Here is a 16,071-nt window from a genome sequence, read left to right on the forward strand (position 1 = left end):
TATCGCGTTACTTTTAGGTCCGAAACTTTGAATATGTGAAAAAATCTTATTATTTCAATTTTCCGTACTACTATTACTACCGCTATTATTATTATTATTATTATTATTATTATTATTATTATTATTATTATTATTATTATTATTATTATTATTATTATTATTATTATTATTATTATTATTATTATTATTATTATTATTATTATTATTATTATTATTATTATTATTATTATTATTATTATTATTGCACATTCTGGATCGCTTTACGTAAATGCAAGGACAAATTTTTACTTGACAGCTATATGAATATTTTCATATAATGTAACATTGACTAAAATTCCATACAGCATTACTCGTAGGGACGGACTAGGGTGACCAGACATACTGTTTTTCAAAAGAGCTGTCCTGCGTGTTGCGAAGACGCGTAGAAAATCGAGAAATATCCTTCTTTAAAATGTCCTGCGAAATGTCCAGAGTTAATTTATTTGCAACATCTTAATGTTTCATACTTTATTCACAATATTTTGAATCAAAGACACTCTTTTCCTGAATGATGGACCGCTGTTTTTTTAAACACTCCTCAAAAGACCAGGGATGGAGAACAATCAACAAACCATTTTTTACAATACATTGCTGAGAAGGGCTTGTTGAGATATCGGTAAAGTAGGAAAAGTTTATTTTTCAACTTATGATAGTGATGATCAAGTTAAGTATCTGTAGAAGTTCCCTTGTGCCGGTCTAAATTTTCTCTCATTTCTTAAAATAACACCACACTTCGATTTTTTTTTTTAAAGCCCAACACGAAGTTTCACCCCACACAGCAAGGAATATTTCCTCAACCAAAAGAAAATATTTTCCTTGATTTGCAAAAGGTTTTCCTTCTCTGTAGATTTCCATTCTGGTTTCCCTAATGTATTCCGAATATTTCCCGAAAATATTTTCTCAAAAATGTTTGTAAAACATTTTAGAAATTACCGAGAGTACATTTTGAGAATGCTTGCCAGAAAGTAAATCCAGGAAAATATTCACAAAATATATTAGAAATATTGTTTTGGATGTATTGTAATATGTTTTCACTGTTCAGAGGGGAAATATTTTCGAAATGATACTAAAAATATTTTCCATATATGATACGGAAAACCATGAAATGAAATATATTCCATATATTTAAAAAATGTTTTCTAATACGTTATTAACAATATTTTCTATTTTTACGAGAAAACATATTGAATATATATTTTTAAAAACGTTTAGAATATTTTAAAAATAAATTCTTTCGTAATATAAGAAATATTTTTTAGAAATATTTTAAAAAGGTTTACTTAATTTTTTACAAAAGTATTTTGGTAATCTGCTCATATAACTTAAATGAAGCATTTCCGACCAATATTTTAGTATTATTTCCAGAATATTTTATCGAATTTTGAATATAAAACGTTAAGACAGGGAAAGGAAAACATATTAAAAATGAATAGAAAATGTTTTCCGTTATGTTTTGGAAAATATATTGTGTTTTTAGTGAACCACATTTTCCTATATATTATAGAAACATTTTTACATTGTTTTCAGAATATACTCTTTCGTTACTGGAGAAAATATATTCCTTGTTATATCTGAGAAGTATTCCAAATATTTACCGGAAATATTTTTTAAAAAATGTTTGGAAAACATTTTATGAAGTACAGAAAGTATATTTTTAGAACATTAGCAGGAAAATAATGTAAGAAAAAATACACAAATTGTACTAGAAATATTGTGTTGGATGTAATGTAATATGTTTTCACTGTTGAGAGGGGAAATATTTTCGAAATGATACTAAAAATGTTTTCCATATATGATACGGAAAACAATGAAATGTAATATATTCCATATATTTAAAAAATATTTTCTAATACGTTATTAGCAATATTTTCTATTTTTACGAGAAAACATATTGAATATATATTTTTAAAAACGTTTAGAATATTTTAATTATTTTTTTTCGTAATATAAGAAATATTTTTCAGAAATGTTTTAAAAAGGTTTACTTAATTTTTTACAAAAGTATTTTGGTAATCTTCTCATATAACTTAAATGAAGCATTTCCGACCAATATTTTAGTATTATTTCCAGAATATTTTATCGAATTTTGAATATAAAACTTTAAAACAAGGAAAGGAAAATATATTAAAAATGAATAGAAAATGTTTTCCGTTATGTTTTGGAAAATATATTGTGTTTTTAGTGAACCACATTTTCTGATATATTATAGAAACATTTTTACATTGTTTTCAGAATATACTCTTTCGTTACTGGGGAAAATATATTCCTTGTTATACCTGAGAAGTATTCCAAATATTTACCAGAAACATTTTCAAAAAATGTTTGGAAAACATTTTATGAAGTACAGGAAATGCATTTTTAGAACGATAGCAGGAAAATAATGTAGCGAAAATTTTCACAAATTGTACTAGAAATATTGTGTTGAATGTAATGTAATATGTTTTTAATGTTGAGAGAGAAAATATTTTGGAAGCAATACTAAAAATGTTTTACATACATGATATAGAAAACAAAATAGGTTCCAAATTGACTCTCCATAGGACGTTTAGTCTTGGAGCCACTTTTCATACCGATTTGCGTTAATGCAACGCAAAAGTAGTGTTTCATTTGGCCGGCTTTTAAGTCACGCAGAGGTCGGTATAGTTCTGTTCACGACATAAAATGGGCTATTTATGTATGCTGTGATATTTTCAGTTGAAACATGGGCTGATCCTGAAATACGAATTTAATTATTAGTGGAGATTGAGATACAATATAAAGGAATGTTCCTTGCCGGCCTGGCATCACTGGAATTTTCGTATGTTTCTCGTGCGTGTGTATTTTTTCAAATTTTAAAAATTTTATTCTGAGTTTTATGCAGGATTTATACTGTACCAATTATTATCCGGCGAAGTAAAGTACAGGAAAATAATGTATGAAGCTTAAATACTATCACGTTAAGTTGTGTGAAGCGAAGAGTTATCTAAAAGAAGGAATCATGTATTCTCCGACTTCTGATACGAGATCTATAGGGAAGTTAATGGATCGATTCAGAAGCTATGTAGATACTGAAAATACTTTTCCGAATAGACCTATAGCCACAAAGCTAAATTTTGACGACACATTCGACCTCTTAAATACAAGGAAAGGGGAAGTGATGGCCAAAGACAATTACGGAAAAAGAAAAAGGAAGAACCATCAGCAGAGGAAGGTAGATATCGACGTTGGAGATATTTTCGATAAAGTATCTTGTGAGCATAAAGTGTAAAGTTAATGTAAACTGAAATGAGTGTGCAATGAGTCTGAAAAAGCAAACTATAGATTAGTCTATTCCGTGCAGTTTTACTATCCGGATCCATAGTGTATGCAGTAGTAGGAGTAGCAGTAGAAAGGTTAGAAGCTCCCCCCCCCCAGGGATTCGTTGGGTTCTGTTCTCAACATAAAATGGGCAAATTAAACACTTTCCAAAATTTTTCTGTACATTTTACAATCTGTGGATCCGTATAGTAAAACTGCACCGTCTTTTCTGTTCTAATTTAAGGTTCTTGATTGTAAGGGCCAGGCTTGGGTAATAAAATGTGGAGTCAATTACATAAGGCGAGAATAAAATTAATCGTAATGTACAGAATAAATCTGGGATATAGTATACAACAGGTCCTCATCATTTTCCGAGGACTCAGGAAGTTCAGTATTTTACGGATTATTCATTGAGGACCTAGCAACTTGAAAATGGGGTAACAAAGCGATTTTCATTTACTTATCGACTGAAACTTGTACATGACATACCACCATTTCTATACGTGGTGCAAGAGTTTGAACTATCCTCGAGTACGGTGCACTTTATGTGCGCCTCTGTAGTGCCCTTGTACTTTATATTTCACTATGTGTGTGTGGAGGGAGAAGGGACTTGAACGCATATTGCATGTCTTGTGCTCGTGGATAGTTCTTACTGTTGCATTACGTACAAACGTGATGGTATTTCATGTAGAAGTTGTAATAGCACACATAAGAAACGCAGATCACGGTGTACTCATACTGCATGTTCCAGTGTGAGTACAACATGATCTGGGTTTCTTATGTGTTCTATTACCACTTGTACATGACATACCACCATTTCTGTACGTGGTGCAAGAGTAAGAACTATCCTCGAGTACGGAACACGATGAGGAGCTGTTGTATACTATTTCCTAAATCTGCTTAACACTGAAAGATCTGGTAAATTTCCTTTTTTTTGGGGTGGGGGGGTGGGGGATAAACTAACCCAAAATAGAGATGAGTTGTCAGAATACAGCAGCAGTAATGTATTAACGTATACTGCGCTATTCTATTTTAGGTCAGATACTGCCAATATTTATGTTAACTTATTTAATCGGAAAATTCACTGTTTACTAGCTTAGAGAGTATTTTCAAAGTGAAGAGCTACATTTCTCGAAGCAGATTCAGTCTAGGAAGGCTTTAGCTTTGTGCGAATAAATATAGTGTCGTCAGTTCAAAATGACCCGTGCTATGTGGGAACTAGCAAGCACTAGTGCTGTCTGAATCAGAACGGTAAAGGTAGAGGAGGCAGCAAAGTGTAGGTGCGACTGCGAGTAAAGAGTGATATTGAAAAATAGAACAATTTACATATTTCTCCTGTACATTTTAATGGTTTATTCTCGCATATAAGAAGCAATTAAGAAGTTGTCTTTTACTGGAACGTTGCCTTCATAACTTGAGTTCATGGTGGCTTCTTTGTGCAGTATGTAAATACAAGCGTATACTTTGAATCAGGGTGGATTGATTTAAATCAGTCTGATTTATATCAAGATTTAAATCACTTGATTTTTTAAATAAAAATCGTTGATTTAAATCAAATTCCGAAATAATTTAAAGTGAAAATAAGTAAAGTCCCGTTTCTGTTCTGTTATTCCGATTTTATGGAAGATGATAATCATAATACAATGAGACTCAAATGTACAGTATGTACAGCTTTGAAAACAAGTGTCATGCAGAGGATGATTAGGGAAAATCCCGTTTTGAACGGGTAACAGGGCAATCCTGTTTTCTTCTCTTCGTAACATAGGGTTTATATTGTAAATCGTTAGCTATTCCAACGGGGAAATCACCATCGACATTTAAGACGAAGATTCTTTTGTGTGTGCGTCTATATATTTGTTCCCAGATAATACGGCGTATTTAGAAGTGTCCTATCCCTCTCCGATTTTTTTTTTTTTTTTTTTGTTTTGTTTAGACTTTATAACTTTAGGCAAAATTTATGTATTTCGTGCCGCAAGCTAGTTACAATTTCCTTTAAAATATGCCCCTGCCAAATATCAGTGACTTTTGAGGAAAAAAGTGTCACTTTAATAAACGTTGCTGTACTTTTTCCTTAACGCTTAAACTTTTAAATTATATCACCTATTTTTAGGTGATAGGATAAAATCTTTATTATTCGATTAAAAAAGTACCAATAAAGCTTTTTACTTTGTTTTTTCAAGATTGAAGGAATTGTAGAGCACGTTACATATGCTTTCACTTATCTCTGCGACGAGACATAGGATGTGAGGACGTCATAAATTAAAAAAAAAAAATTTTTTGTGTCTATTTTTATTATTTTTTGGCGGGCCTACATTTTGCATTCAGAATACTGAAATTCTGCACACTCGTTCAGTGCACCCTTAGTATTTTCCAGATGATTTCAGATCTCTGCGTGAAACAGGGGGGTCCAGAGGGGCGAAAATGTAAAAAAAAAAAAAAAAAGTATATTTTTAACAAAAAATAGCTTTCTTCGCGATTTACCCGCCTAAGATGGAGATATATGAATGGTACCATCTGAAAGGCTGTTCTGTTCCGAAGAGAATGATGTACGAACCATGATCTTAGGATAAATAGGGATGTTTCAGTAAACTGTTACCTGAGATCATGTTTTATACGGAAATCTGGGGTATTCGGGGATATTATTTTTCGCGGGCTTACTTTTGTATCTAGAAGTTTGAAATTTTGGACACTCATTCACTTCACCCCTTAGTATTTTTTAGATTTGTTTCAGATTGTTGCCTTTAAACACAGGCGGTACAGAGGGGTAAAAAGTAAAAAAAAAAAAAAAGGGGATATTTCTTAACAGAAAATCCGTTTTTTCGTGATTTTCCAGCCCCAGATAGCCTACACGATGGACACATTTGAATGGTACCGTTTGAAACTGTTTTATTCTAGGATAAATAAGATGTCTGAGGAAATTTTTATATTACACCCGTGTCATCTGGGGTATGGTGAGGATGTTCTTAGCTCATTGTTAAATATTTTTCCCGCCCTTATTATTCAAGATAGAAGCTTGAAATTTTATACACATTTAGTACACCCTTAGTATTTAACAGTTGATTTTGAGATCTGTGCGTTAACACAAGGGAGTCCAGAGGGGATCAAAATTTGAAAAAAAAAAAATCAGAAAAAATCCCGACATCTCTCAAAATTTTCCGCTTCAGGGACATGATAGGGAAAATGTGAGTGTTACCGTTTTAAAGGCTGTTCTATTCTGAAGAGAATGATGTATGAACCATCATCCTAGGATAAATATGGATGATGCTTGACTAAAAGTCTATAATTTACCCAAAAAAAAAAAGCCATAATTTAAAGCTAAGAAACATTGTTTGGGATTTATATACGTTAACGATTGGGGATTATTTCAAAATTCAACCCCAATACTTTCACTTAAATGGCATAATTGGCATTTAATACTAATTTGTAATGCTTTTTCTTCAGTTCGCGAGTTGTATTATACGAGGAGAAAGATTTGATTTAAATCAAAAAAATCGATTTAAATCAAAAAAATCATCAAAAATGATTTTTTTTAAAAAAAAAATCATGATTTTTTCCACCCGCTTTGAATTACGTTTTAAAACTTACACGTCAGATTACGATTTTCATCTGATTATTTCATCCATATTCACATTCCTTATATTTTGATTACTTATATACATTCTTGAACAGAGTCAAATTTTAACTTTCCGGGATGAGTGCTGTAGTAATTTATGGCAGAACGAGCGGATGTATTTTTTGTAACAGTAGAGGTTATACAACTTTTTTTTAATTTGTATTGTAATGTATTTGTTTTAGTTTACATTTACGTGGGAATGTACTATTTTAGGTCCGTAGAGATTTGCAAAATTTACAAAAGGAGTACTACTTTTATTTCAGGAGAGCAGTGTATAATTAACAGGGTTGGCTGGTTTAAACCAGCTGGTTTTTTTTAAAAAAAAAAACAACTGGTTTAAACCAAGAAAAAAAACGAAAAATGCTTTAAATCGTGTGAACTTCATGGTGACGTTTCCACATATCAAATCATCCGCATTACTTTTATCTACTTTCCACCCTTTAATCAAGGGGTCCCGTGTTTAATTCTCGGTCGAACCACAACCCATCTTTCAAGTGTAAACAAAGTAGCGATTCGAGGTGTCCCTCTAAGCAGGAGTCCTCTCCGTGATAAACTTGGTATTTCATAAGGATGTTAAGCCTAAACATACGAAATGAAACCAAATGATATATTTCTACTTGAATGAATGCCTGTTGTTTTATAAAGAAGCCAAGGTTGCTTAAATATATTGATAGAAATTGCCCAATTTATCAAGTGCCCACGTAGCTTCCAACATCAGCTTGGATTTGACTTGGTTTTAATTTTATTGAATGATATATACATACCAAATTTGTAATTTAATACCTCAATTTTAGCGTAGTGATTATGATCCGTTGACCTTAAAATTTTACATACAGATACATGTAAAGTAATAACAGGATTTTCCTAATGGCTAAGGCGGGAGTTTCCCGATTTATATATAATTCTAGGTATAATGTTTTTACTTGTGTAACTGTTTGTCTTTTTGTCCTTCTGAAATTACTCTTGACAATTATATTAACAAGTAGGACCATGTAAAGATCAGTACCACGTATTTTTATCAGAAGTCCTTCGTGAGTGAGTCGGCAATCGCATTTGTGACCAATTAGTCCCGGTTTCGTGTCCAAATAGACAATTTCTCTTGGATGTAAGTCGAGAAGCGGTTTGGATTCCGCTTTAAGCTTGTGACCCCTTCCAGCATAACCTTGTTGTTGCATAATAACACCAAGGGGAAACAAACTAATTTCTGTCCATATTTAATATGAATACATAGAGTAAATTATTTAAACCAAAAAACTGGTTTAAACAAACGAACAAAAAAAAAGTTTAAACCTCCCCCCCAAAAAAAGTTTTTTTTCAATAAAAACCATGGTTTTGGCCAACCCTGGTAATTAATAACAATATATGATGATTTTAGTCTTTACGTAATCATTAGCTTACGCGCATACGCACCCTCGCTGACGCACTTATTCCTTACGGACGCAACTTCACGCTGCCCCATTCCTTGTTGCGCTCCTGTCCTGACTCGGTTATGTAGCATTTGTAGTTTTTAGTGGCAACCACATACCCATGTTGGTTGGTGTTTATATCACAACCGTTTCAATGGCATTCCTTTGAACGCATATTTACACCCGTAACAAGTGTCCCGTACACCCCTTTCTAAAGTGTCTTTCGCCCAGTAATATAACTCTTCCCGTAAGAAATACTTTAGTTGCTGAGACTGAATTTACTGATCAAAGATTTGAAATGTAATGAATTTGAGTATGTGGAGCTAGGACAGTACTTTATACTTTTACTTGTTATCTGGCGTATATTGTCTTTCACTTTGAGTTCTGTTACTATGCTGAATAAAATTAACAAGTCAAAATACAGATATAGGCGTAGTAACAATGCAGAACGGGCTGTTCTTTTTATTTATTTATTTATATATATATATATATATATATATATATATATATATATATATATATATATATACAAGAAAGGGAATTTCCATAAGTGATGACAAGTTATTGTTTTGTTTGATCTAGTTACGCATCGTGGTTTTAGTTGTTAATTATAGAAACGAGCGTAGCGAATCTTCTACAATTCGACTCGATCGGCATTTGTTTATTGGTTTTTCGTTTGTTCTGTTAATTATCGTAAAAGTTAAAATGAAAACGCTGCGTGTGTTTTTCTTCAACTGGCGGAAATAATTTTATTGCTTGGGGTTGTAAAACTTCAAATGAAACGTTTGTTTTATATCTTAACGCTTATCCCATATAGTCTAAAGAAGACGTGGGGATCACGGTGGTTCATTTGTAGAATGCTTACTTCTGGTGCGTTGGGTAAGCAGGTCACAATATTTCCTTGAGAATTCTTACATATTTATATAGAAAGCAAATTTAGGGAAATGATAATATTTATTTTTATTATTATATTTTCAATTTTAGCTGAAAGGTTAGAAACAGCGGAAATGGAACTAGCTAGTTGTCATGCGAGGAACAAAGTGCTGGAATGCAACATGAGGGATCTTAAGACGTCGAAAGAAGAAATGGAATGTAAGCTGAAGCAAGAAAGACAAGCTCTAAAAATAGAAAGGGATCATGATAAAGAAAAGGTGAGTGAACTATGTATGTTCAGATAACGTTCCATAGTTATACTCTTTATGCTAAACGAGATGGATGAAGAATGAACGTAAATAATTAAGAAATTACATTTTTGTACTCTCCCGCAGGGAATCGAACGTGAGACTACGTGCCCGAAATGCACACACACTAGTAACTAGATCAGCGGGCAGTACTATGTATTTTCAGATTACGATATTCATTTCTTCTTTTTGTATTAGAACAAGTGTAATTTGTCAGTTAATTACGTTACACAGACACAGTTTATTCAACTGTGTGTGAAATTGGGGGGTGGAGGGACTGTAGGCACGGTATTAAATAGTAGATCTCTCAATGCACCTAGTTCGATCCTAGAGTATGTGAGTTTATGATGGACAACGTGATGAGCGTGAGTTTTCTTTTTCCCTCCACATTTTCTTTTCACCATTTCTTTCATCAGCATCCCTAGTTCGATCCTAGGCTGTGCGAGTTTATGATGAACAACGTGATGAGCGTGAGCCGCAGCTTGAGGCGTGAGCGTGAGCTTTGGCTAAAAGTGTAATAATTGGTTTCTTTCTTTACCAAAGTTTTACATTTAATTAACATAATAATGCCGAGTGAGCGTTAGCGAGTGGAGACGGGTTAGTGCCCCGCAGGGCACGTTGTTTTCTGTTTTTATTACAGCTAAATGGGAAGACGTTCCTGTGTTCTAGAAGATTGCTGCCTTCTTGGTTATGTCAGTAAACAATATAACTTTCTCCACGTTTCTTTATATTAGTATATATCAGGGTTGGCAAAAACCATGGTTTTTATTGAAAAAAAAACGGTTTTTTGGTTTAAACCAGGTTTGTTTGGTTTAAATAATTTGCTCTATATATTCATATCATATATGGACAGAAATAAGTTTTTTTTCATCCTGATGTTATTATGCAACAACCGGGTTATGCTGGTAGGGGTCACATAAGCTTAAAGCGGAATAAAAACCGCTTCTCGAGTTACATCCGAGAGACATTGTCCTCCATTTGAACTCGGAACCAGGGCTAATTGGCCACAAATGCGATACGTCTGCCGACTCACTCACGAAGTAATTTCAGAAGAGCAAAAAGATAAACAGTTGCACAAGTGAAACTATTATCAGAACTACATATGGACAATTTCAAAGTACTACGGAGTGCAGAACTACCTTAGTTCAAGTTAGTTAACAATGACTTTTATTGGTCCAAATTAAAGAAATACAACGACTTAATTTGCATATCAGTAAGAAAAGTGAATAAAGATACGAATTATTTGAGTCCACTTTGGCTCAGACTCATTTATACATAAATAGATACCAAAAATAGTTCTCATTTCACTAAATGCCTCTCGTGAGGTCTGTATGACCCCCCCCCCACACACACACACAAAGTACGGCATTTCGAAGTATTTTATCAATAGTAAACATTGAAACGAAACAATATTTAGAATTTTTCTTTGATTGCAATTACATAACAATAATAACAACTACAAAAAAATCACAAACATTTATAAACTTTAAAAAAAAAATTGCTTTTGTAGTATAATCTTTTTGAGTAATGAATGGGGAATTCAGGTCTGAATATAACACGAATAATATATGGGAGTGAAACGTGATAACCCACAAATGTGTGTTCATCAAGATTTTACAAACACTTACACTTTTACGAACATTTTTCTTTTTTTGGTTTAAACCAGTTGGTTTTTTTGAAAAAACCAGCTGGTTTAAACCAGCCAACCCTGGTATATATATAGGGTGTAAAAAAATTTAAAGCATCAAACCTACAGAGGTGATTTGTCACATCAGAGCAAAGGAATAGTTCATATGGGCCTGTGGTAAAAAGTCCATACTTTCGAAGCTATAGACTGTCGAAGACATAAGAAAATAAACTTTAAAAATCTATAGCTTCAGTGTGGGACCGAGCGCAGTCAAGGAAGACATCACTTAAGAACTAGTATGTGCCCTATTCAGATACCCATGTTTCAGAATTCTGCGGTGCTTGCGTATCAATGGACAGTTTATGAGCACTTCAACTTTTCTGAGTATTCCTCAACTGGCTCTATAAAAATTAATGTGTAAGTGCCGCAAGATTCTGAAATATGGATATTTGGATAGGGCACGTACTAGCTCTTAAGTAATGTGTTGACTCGACTGGGATCGGTCTCACAGTAGTGGAACTCTGGACCTCTAAATTTCCTTTTCGCACGTTTTCGGCAGCCTGTAACTATAGACGTTTGACCACGGGTTCATATGAAATTTTTTTTTCTTTTCGTGTGCAGAGTAAGAATTAAATGATAACTTAGCTGCTGATAGTCGAATTTCGGTTAAAACTACGCTAGAAGTCGTGTAGCCGAATAGTAACCGAGTAGTACTCAGTGATACTACACTTTGCCTTTTCCTGGATTACTATAGTACGGAAGGTATAACGTCGTTGCTTTCCCGTGAAAAGTTGTAGTGACGTTTATGGGGAGTTGCCAGCTTGGTTACTCGTGGCTCGCTGAGCGCAGTGAATGGTGGCTGGTGATTTGCTATCCTCTTACCACACCCCCAGTGACGAGCAGGTCCAAGTGCGGGAAGCCAATGACGCTATACCTTCTGACCTTTAGTTACCAAGAAAATTGTCAAAAGGTGTTAACCAACTTACTTGGTTACATTAAGCAAAAGGAATAACAGCTGTACAGTTTTGCGGTAAAAATAGCCGTCTAGTCTTTGTAATTGCTCATTGCACTTAATTATTGCCGGTACTTGGGCTGTTATAGACAATTAGTTATTTTAACCCCTCTTCCTTGGTTGCAGGACTCAGTTATTCAGGATAAATTAACACGTCTCAATTGATCTTTCTTTTCGAGTATCGAAATGCTTATATAATATTAAATTAGCTGCAGTATGGGATATTTCGAAGTAAATTTTTCTGGTCACAGTATGAAACATCCTCAGATATGCTAGTTGTCATTGTCGTGTATGCGATGCACTAACCAATTAAAGTAGTGTATACTAATTACGGCTCTCGATAAATATATTCATCTTTATTAAAAATTAGTTGCTATATAGATGTATATGTAGTATATAAGCGAATTTTAAAGGGAAATGTAGACATAGTAACTCCCACAGGATTTTTTTACAGGGGGAAGTGGGCAAAATGACCGACATACATGCAAAGACGCGGATACAAATACCTAGAACCACATAATATTTAATGTAAAAAAACAATTATTACAACTCACTGCTAACTTCACTAACTGTTGTGTGTGAATAAAAAAAAATTAGCCTATTTTAATACTAATTAGGAAAATCCATTGCTAAAGCAAGTGCTCCCTGCAGCGGGCGGCTATGGTTACAGAATACAGTTTTAGTGTTATTGATACTTCGTAAGTGAAATCCTCATTTAGTTGGGCGAGGAATCTAGAATACAATAGTGCTATGATAAAGAAAAGAGTAAGTTTTTATATTTTAGGTATGTTTTGTATTTGTAACCTGTTCTTCTTTCAGCTATGGAGACAGATAGTTATAATTCTTGTTGTGGTATGTACACTCATGACAAAAATTATTGTCGCATGTCTATAAATATGTTGTAGGAATATAATTTGATAACGAATTCGTCCGGTATTTCTTATAATGTTAGTATGTGTATAATCGGGAAAGACGATGTATGTGGCAAATTTCATGTCAAAAGAGCAGTAAATAAGAACAATAAAACGAAAATAAAACTTTCTTGTCCATTTAGCAACATTTTGTTTTACTCATTCTAATTTTCGGGTTTGTAATTCTTTTCTTCTGAAATTTACTACGAATATACATTTCCCGATTATACATGTAGTATCAGTATTAATAGTACCCTGCAAAATCATTATCAAATTATATTCTTGCAAGACAGTTATAGATATGCGACAATCATTTTGGACATGAGTGTACATAGGGATATAAATAAAATATATTTTATTATAGTTTGGTTTGCGCATGCGTATCTTTTGGTACATAAATTAACAAATGAACGTAAGTTTATCTCGAAAGTCGAAGTTTGCGTCGAGCACTTCCGGTTCGAATTTTAAAATTCTATTTTACGGTTGGTAAGACCTAGTTACGCACTTCTCGAAAAAAAAAAATTGTATTGCTTGTGTGTGCAACCGTCTTGTCGCAAAAAATTCGAGAAACCGTCAAATTTTCAAAAATCACCTTTCTCGAAATCACCATAATTTAAAATCCTGAAATGTTGTCAAATTGTTCAACTTTACATGAATAATAAACACCCCAAATAGCATTGTCGACCAATGCTTCATGAATGAACTACAGCCTCTTGAAGTTAGCGAAGTTTCATTAACTTCAATATCACCGTTGGTAACACTGAAAACAATGAAAGTGCAACAATTTGATGATGTTTGTGGTTCACATTCATTAAATAAAGAATAAAAGTTTTTCCTGGCTCCTTTTTATTATTTTGATCAAAAAGGCTCTCTCAAGTAATAAGATGAGCCTCCCCTTCTCCGTTTTCTTAAACCGATGTAACCTGAGGTGTAAATTACGATTACGAAACAAAGTTTCACTGATTTTTTCCACTCTGAAGTAATTATTTGCTTACTTAGTGTCTTCTTCGCTAATAGCATGTAACCATGGCAGATGCTCCAATAGGTGTAGGTGCACTCACAACTCGTAGCACGTTGTCGATAGTCACAAAACACTTATATTCTCTTCTCTTATTCTCTTCTGGAAACCTGTACCCTGTTGAAGGTGCATGTGGAAACAAAGAAAAATTAATGAAATGAAATCTTGGGAGTTTTACGTCCCACGTATATGCCGGTTAGGCTAAAGGAGACAGTGATTATGAGAAATGAGTGAAATGGCGGAATGAAGAAAGTGGGAGGAAACGGGAGAACCCCGAAAAACCCACCAGCACGGTGTTTGTCCACCACAAAGTCCACACGGCGCGAGCTGGGATCGAACCAAGGACCCCAAGCACCGGAGGTGAACGCTCTACCACTGAGCCACCGCGCCTCCTGAAAACACAAAGAACACTGCAATTTCATGTAATATTTGATTTATTGATAATATTTCTGCTATCCATCACTGGTTATTATATATGTATGTAACAAAAGTTAATTTTTGCAAATTTCTTAAATCTACACTTTGAATTGCAGAAGCTCGATTTTGGGGAAAGCATGAAGTTAGTCCATAGTGACCCGTTACTGCCATAAAAGCCAAAGATGACTTCGGTAAATACCAGTTACCGGTCGCACACTTTCCTTTTTTTTTTTTTTTTTTTTTAAATTGTCGAATTCGGTTTTTGGCAACAAGACGAGAGTAATACCCGGAGTTGGTACTTGCACTATACTCACGAATTTTTCTGCTGGTTTAATACTGTGAATCTGTTTTTCGTTTTCCCGTGTTGCCACATTCTTATCCCCCCTCTCCCCAATACGTCGCAGAGACCCTTACCACGGCCGGTTTCAGTAAAAAGCCACTGCTTTATCGGACCTGTCTGCATCTTGGACATCTGAAAGCAATTTTTAAAGTGGAATGCAGCACCATCAGAAATCACTGAAACGGTTTATTAAATTGTAGACACTTATTTTCACGTACTCGAACCTTTTTCTATAACGCATATTTTCGCTTTTCTTCGAGTATTTTTAGAATCTTATTCATGGCTATGAGTACGAGCCGAATCGTGTGTTTTGTCATCGCTTATTATGGCAAAACTGTCAGTTGTTTCATAATAATTTATCACTCCCGTAAAGGAGATTTGCTCGTTTCTCCAGTGATCACTCTGAACTTCCCTTTGCAGAATAACAGTCCATTTAAGCGAAGTCCACATGCAGTAAAATAGAATTTTTATCTTGAAATTTTACACGGTGCTTTGCGGTAGCATTTTTTTCCACTTTCATTGTTGCAAACTGTGACTTCAAAGTTAACGAAAGTTCGCTAACTTAAAAAGGCTGTAGTTCATTCATGAAGCATTGGTCGAGAATGCTATTTGGTGTGTTTATTATTCATGTACAGTTGAACCATCTGACAAAATTTAAGAATTTGAAATTATGATGTTTTCGAGAAAATGACGATTTTGAAAATTTGACGATTTCTCGAATTTTTTGCGATAAAACGGTTGCACACAGAAGCGATACTTTTTTTTTTTGGGGGGGGGGGGAGCGGGTAACTAGGTCTTACCAACCGTGAAAACAGAATTTAAAATTCGAACCGGAAGTCTCGAAAAAAAGCATAAACTTCGACTTTTCACATAAACTTACGTTCATTTGTTAATTTATGTACTTAAAGATACGCATGCGCAAACCAAACTATAATAAAATATAGTTTATTCATATCCCTATGTGCATACCACAACAAGAATTATAACTCTATATGTCTCCATTGCTGAATTGTGAGGCTCCGAATTTGACCATTTTCCACGTTTTCTACAATTCATGAATTGTACTCCCCGTCCTTGATGGCCCATTACTTGGTGGGAATTTTTTTTTCGACAAAAAAGAAAGCCCCTTAAAAACATGTCTAGTTCTATTAAAAAAAAGTTTGAACCATATCTGAGGTGGCGATGGTACAATTTTATTATTTATTTATTTATTTATTTTTGCCTCAATTGG

At 33.8% G+C, this 16,071-nt stretch overlaps 1 long non-coding RNA gene across 2 annotated transcripts in view; it reads left to right on the top strand.

Moving 5' to 3' along the window:
- The first annotated feature begins 2,676 nt into the window (after positions 1-2,676).
- LOC145686177 (uncharacterized) overlaps positions 2,677-16,071 on the top strand; it is a 39,973-nt gene continuing 26,578 nt past the window's right edge. Inside the window, exons 1-2 of one of the 2 annotated variants that reach the window (XR_014131539.1) lie at positions 2,714-3,229; positions 9,319-9,485. This is a non-coding gene — a long non-coding RNA (uncharacterized LOC145686177). Of the gene's footprint in view, positions 3,230-9,318; positions 9,486-16,071 lie in introns of both variants that reach the window. The other variant, XR_014131538.1, reaches the window with a different exon arrangement.

The sequence above is a fragment of the Thermobia domestica genome, chromosome 5 (genome assembly GCF_964235325.1).
Source record: "Thermobia domestica chromosome 5, izTheDome1.hap1.1, whole genome shotgun sequence".
NCBI classification, from domain to species: Eukaryota; Metazoa; Arthropoda; class Insecta; order Zygentoma; family Lepismatidae; genus Thermobia; species Thermobia domestica.